Genomic DNA, 5,976 nt, shown 5'->3' on the forward strand with positions numbered 1-5,976 from the left:
ATTAATAACATAACTGAAACCATGCAACAATAAATAACTTTTTATCTGTATTTAACATTTTCTGTCGTTGAATTTGGATATTTTGTTTTATTACAGATATGTTGATGATATTTGTACCACGGTGTCTCCCTTAAAAATTGATATTTTATTACAACAATTCAATTCATTTCATCCGCGTCTCCAATTTATTACAGAAATAGAGAGAGATCAAACAAATTTTCTGGATTTTCACTATATCCATCAACAGGAATCGTTTTATTTTTGATTGGTACCATAAGCCGACGTTTTCAGGAAGGTTTTTAAATTTTTACTCTAATCATCATATTACACAAAAAAAAGGTACAATTTTTTCGTTAGTTGACAGAATTTTTTTACTATCTGACTTTATGTTTCATACAAAAAATTTGACATTTATTATTAATATTTTACTAGATAATGACTATCCATTGAATTTTATTTTTAACACAGTTTAACTTTTTTACATCTAAAAAACCATCATCTTCTATCTTTAAAACAAATATCTTTTTTGGAACGCGTATAACCATACTATTCTTTTAAGTACATCATCTCAAGAGTAGACTAAAATTGTATTTGAAAATATTATAAATTTAAAAAGTTATGATTTTTTAAGTAAAAATACTCATTTTTCCAAAGTTAATATGTTAATGATTTTTTTTCGTGTTAAAATTAAATTTTTTACTACAACACCATTGTTCCATTTTTTTAAAGAATGAAATTATACAGGATGTCTGATAAGGTTTGACTAAGTATGTTACAAAAATTGTTCATTTTCTTGTCATAAAGTTTTGAGGATTTTTGTCAGAATTCTTTCAGAATTTTTTAATACCATATTTTCTCATATTGATAAAAATAAGAAAATGCAGTACTAGAAAGTTAATAAAAAATTCTGAAAAAATTCTCAAAGTTCTATAAGAAGAAAATAAACAATTTTTATCTCTTGCAGTTTTTCTGTAGTTGATAATATTTGAGAAAAAAATTATTAAAGACCAAAATTCGACAATTTTTTGTAATTAATATCTCGCTAACTATTGCCAAAATTGCAAAAAAAATAGAGAATTTTTCAACTCAGTTTAATTCACCCTATTTACACACAAGCGCTTTGTCAAAACTTATCAAACACCCTGTATACTGTAATTTTTTAAGACAATGGAACTAATATTATTGATTTGATAATACTTCAATAATGGTTGGAGTCATTTTAACCCAGAGTGACTATTGTGTGACTTTTTTGAAGTGTGACCGTAAATAAAAATTACAAATACAAAACAGTTTTTTTATTTTGTCTATTTGAATGTACAATTGAAGTACTTTTACGTATTTAGCTAAATAATATAGGATAAAGTGTACAATGATTGATCATTTAAGTGCTAAAATTTAATATAATCACTATAATCACTATTGAAATTATTTAAAATTGGAATTTGATGCAAAGCGAACGTTAAGTAAGGTTGAAAGAATACCTATGTCAAATACAAAAAACTTTGTTAAGAATAAGACCATGTTTTTCATTTTTTCCAATAGTAGAAACTTTTATTCAAAAAATGATAGTTATTAACCACAAGTTTTATAGTAAAACCACAAGTTTTACAATAAAAAGAACAATCAAAATAAATATCAAGTGTCTGTTTCTGCGATGCTTGGTTCCATCTATCTGAAGACGAGTCAGCTAGATACAATGCATCGCATACTCATTTTGCACGTGCATTGACTGTGTTCATTTGTATTTTAGAAATATTAAATAAAGTTTTTTTAATTGCAAGATACTGATGTACTTTGCGTTTTATTATCGATTTCTCGAGACATCTTATATTAAGAGCACAATTTTTGACTTTGCAATTTGCTCATTTTTTACGTTTCTTTAATTTATAAAAGAAATAAAATTTGAATTAAATTTTACATAACATTATCTTAAAGCTTATTAAATTCCCTTTAAAATGATCTATTATTTTTTTAAATTCTGCCCATAGACTTCTAGCATTTACCCAAAATAAACTCGGTATCTCATAATAGGGGCCTTTCCTCTAATTGTTTCATAAAAATATAATTTACCTGTTTAAATACGTACGCTTAACTATTTTCAAGTCAAGTATTTTTTAATTAGGGGAAGTCCAGGCAAAGCGGATGTGTTAAGGTTTGGAAAGAAAAATGACACAGTTAAAATTAAGATCAGAACCTTTTTTATTCTCATAATTCTATTAATAAAATCTTTTAAAATAAAATTAATTTAAATTAAATTTAAAAAACTTGAACATTTAAATGTCTTTTTAGTAAAAAAACGTCAAAACATAAAAAAAAAAGAAACCATCCGTTTTGCCCAACCCTCCTGGGCAAAGGAGGATAAGTCACTCGAACAATAAGGATGGAATTTAAAAAATCAAAATCAGTGTCGGCAGTCGCCACAAAAGTAACTACCAAATCTTCTATACATAATGTTATCTTCTATACACAATCTTTATGAGCCCATATAATGCACTGACTGCACTGTCCTCGGACGGTGGGTCATATATTCTTCAGAAACACATCTCATATGAGTTGTGGAAAAAAAAACAAAAGTGAGATGTAAGCAATCATTTTCGTTCACTCGAAAGATCATCTGTCCCTCCGTCTTTCCGGTATTTTCAATGTAATTACATACTGGGTAAAGAAGATGGGCCATTCACTTTACCCTCATCCACTTTGCCGAAAGAACCTACTTGGCGAAAATTTAAAAAAGTTTGAAATAAGTTTAAGCAACAAATGAAAAATAACCTCGAATATACATTTAAAGTCAGAGAATTCTTATAAAAAATTATTCACACTGGTTAAAAAACAATTACTGCTAATAATTAAACTACATACCTTAACAAAAATCGCAAAAAAACACACAATTTCTTTCATTCCTCTATCAAACACAAACGCGTCAATATATATTATTTCATGGTGTCGCCGATCGATCATTCCTTCAGTTAGAGATTCATAACACTGTCTCAGATAAATAAGCAAAAATAAAAAATATTCGCTTGGCCCAGAGCGTCCGCTTTGCCTGGACTTCCTCTATGTACTACAGTTTTTCTTGCGAATTCAATTTACACACAGACTCAAAATTAAATATTTTATTCATAAATGATCATTCATTAATAAAGATCAGTTATTACTATATTGTGAAATTAGTTGTTAATTTGACTTGGATTTTAATACATACACAAATTCATAGTAACCTGTATCGTGGTCAATCATATATATCTTATCCTAAATCTAAATGATACATATATCAATAATATAAAGAATATAAAAAAATATAATTTCTCACAATATATATATACACAAAAATGAGAACAGATTCTTCGAGTTTAGAGGTAAAAAATAAACTAATAGTTAACAAAAATTAACTAATAGAACTTAAGAACATCGAAGCACAAAACGAAAAACTCGCTAATTCGCGAGTCGTCACAGACATAAGAAAAGAACCACGCTACACATTTTCACTGCCAACAATTATATAACACTGATTTTTGTCTTTAATCTTAATAAAGAAAGCTATATTCAATCAAAATAAATCAGCAGTAAAAACTTATTTAAAATTAAACAATTTCTTCTTTTTCTCTAGTTAAAATACAAAATAAGAACTATACTATATCATAATAAGAAATTATTTAAAATAATATAAGTATTAAATAATCATTTTATCTTATTTTTATTTAAAAAAAATACATATTTTAAATAATGTTACTTTAAATACAACTGATCCTAATACACATCTATTTTTGGATCCTTTTCCTTCCCATCCCTCTCTCCATTCTTCTCATTCTATCACTCTCTTTTTCTCTTTATCTCTTCCTCTCTCACTTAAACGGAAATGCTTTAAATTATAAAGTTGCAGAAGCCAAAGTTTTATAATTCGACATGCGCTACCAAAAGTTTAAGTCCACATATAAAATTTATAGATGTTCCCACAAGATACTACTTGAAACTTCGATTCATGTCATACTAAAAACTTTTTCTCAATTTAAAAGTAAATTGACATTTTATTTGGTATAATAATAATTAACATTGTGGAATTTTAAGAAAATAAGACCATAATCATAAAGCCTTTTTTCCGAAACTCTCTCTCTCTCTCTGTACTGTGATATTTTAGAAGAGAGATGGAAAAGCCTCTTATTCAAGACAAATAAAATAAACATTGTTGACAGATTATCTAGAATAATAAGAAAAACTAATTAGTACGAATAACTACCTTGACAAAGGTATTTAATATTCTTTAAATTTCTTGAAGAACGAATGTGTTTTGAGAAACATCAAGCATTACATATTATTTCTTATTTCATTATAAGACAATGAGTAAAATAACAAAAATGTGTTATAATCTATAAATTTAGTTTTATTTTATGCAGAGGACATGTTTTTAATTAATTAACGCAGTCTTAAACTTTTAATCGGCAGTGTAGCTGAGACCACGATGTAACAGGAAGAGGATAACAATTTGAAACAGCCTATATTGCAAGAGTTTATATAAAGAGTGATCCATCATGAAAAAGTTCAGTTCCTTATCAACAACTCAAATACGATATACTGTAGTGATATTGCAAATAACAAAAACAGGTATAATTGATAGCATGAATAAAAAAAGTAAAAATATAAGTACATAAATTCAAAGTTAGAATCTGATACAATATTTTTCATGTAAAAACATTTATATAAATATATATAATTATGATTATACAGAGTGTCTGTTAAATAAGGTCGAAGCAGCATTGGGGTTGTCAAGGGAACAAAAAAGTCTTATACCATTTTGTAATTTTCGCAATAGTTGACAAGATATTAATTACTAAAAATGGTCGAATATTGATCTTCTATAATTTTTTTCTCAAATACTATTAATTTTACAAAAAACCTATAAAAGATAAAAATTGTTTATTTTCTTCTCACAGAATTCAGAATTTTTTCAGAATTTTCTATTAACTTTTTAGTACTGCACTTTCTTATCATGAGAAATATGGTATTAAAAAATTCTGAAAAAATTCTCAGAACTTTATGAGAAGAAAATAAACAATTTTTGTCTCTTACAGTTTTTCTGTAAAATTGATAGTATTTGAGAAAAAAATTATTAAAGGTCAATATTCGATCGTTTTTAGTAATTAATATCTTGTTAACTTGCGAAAATCGCAAAATGGTATAAAACTTTTTTGTTCCTCTTGACCCATTCTACACCCCCAATGCGGCTCCGACCTTATTTAATAGACACCCTGTACACAAAATACAGTGTACATATATCAATTTTTTTGTAAACCTACTGTTTGGTATAGAAAAATAATAATAATGCCAAGAACAAATAAATAATTAAAAAATAATTTCTGCATTATTTCTCTTTGACAAATTAAGTTTGAAGAAATATTGCTTATATGAAATTATATATCAATCATTACGTGGACAGTTTGGTAAGTCAGTAACTTTCAAAAAAAGCTTTTGAATAGTAATGCATTATTTTTCATAAACTGTAATATTGTATTGTGTATATTTTAAATAATGCTCATTTCGTTATTTGTAACAGAATATGTTCATTAACATTATTTTATTTAAAAAAAACTTTTATAATACCAATACTAATCAAAATTCCTTCGCTTCTGAAAGAAAATGTAACAAATCCATCGAGACGAAAGAATTTTTTACATTTTTACTTTTGCACGCCACTATGTATGGACATATATCGTTCAAAATTATATTTGTTTATATATGAAAAAATTTACCTGATAATCTACAAGTTAAAAGTTAAGTAATAAAGTTAAAAAGTTAATACTTCAACTTAATTAATTTTTTTTCAAATGAGTTTACTGTTAACTTCAACTAATTAACTCGTACAACTAATTAAGTTATAAAATTAATTTTAACTTATTAACTTTTTCGAAATTAAATCTTTTTATTTTTGAATATATGAATTTTATATGTCTTATAAAATTTTAAACAATTAGAAAAAGTTCA

The sequence above is a fragment of the Trachymyrmex septentrionalis genome, unplaced genomic scaffold (assembly GCF_001594115.1).
Source record: "Trachymyrmex septentrionalis isolate Tsep2-gDNA-1 unplaced genomic scaffold, Tsep1.0 scaffold342, whole genome shotgun sequence".
Classification (NCBI taxonomy): Eukaryota; Metazoa; Arthropoda; class Insecta; order Hymenoptera; family Formicidae; genus Trachymyrmex; species Trachymyrmex septentrionalis.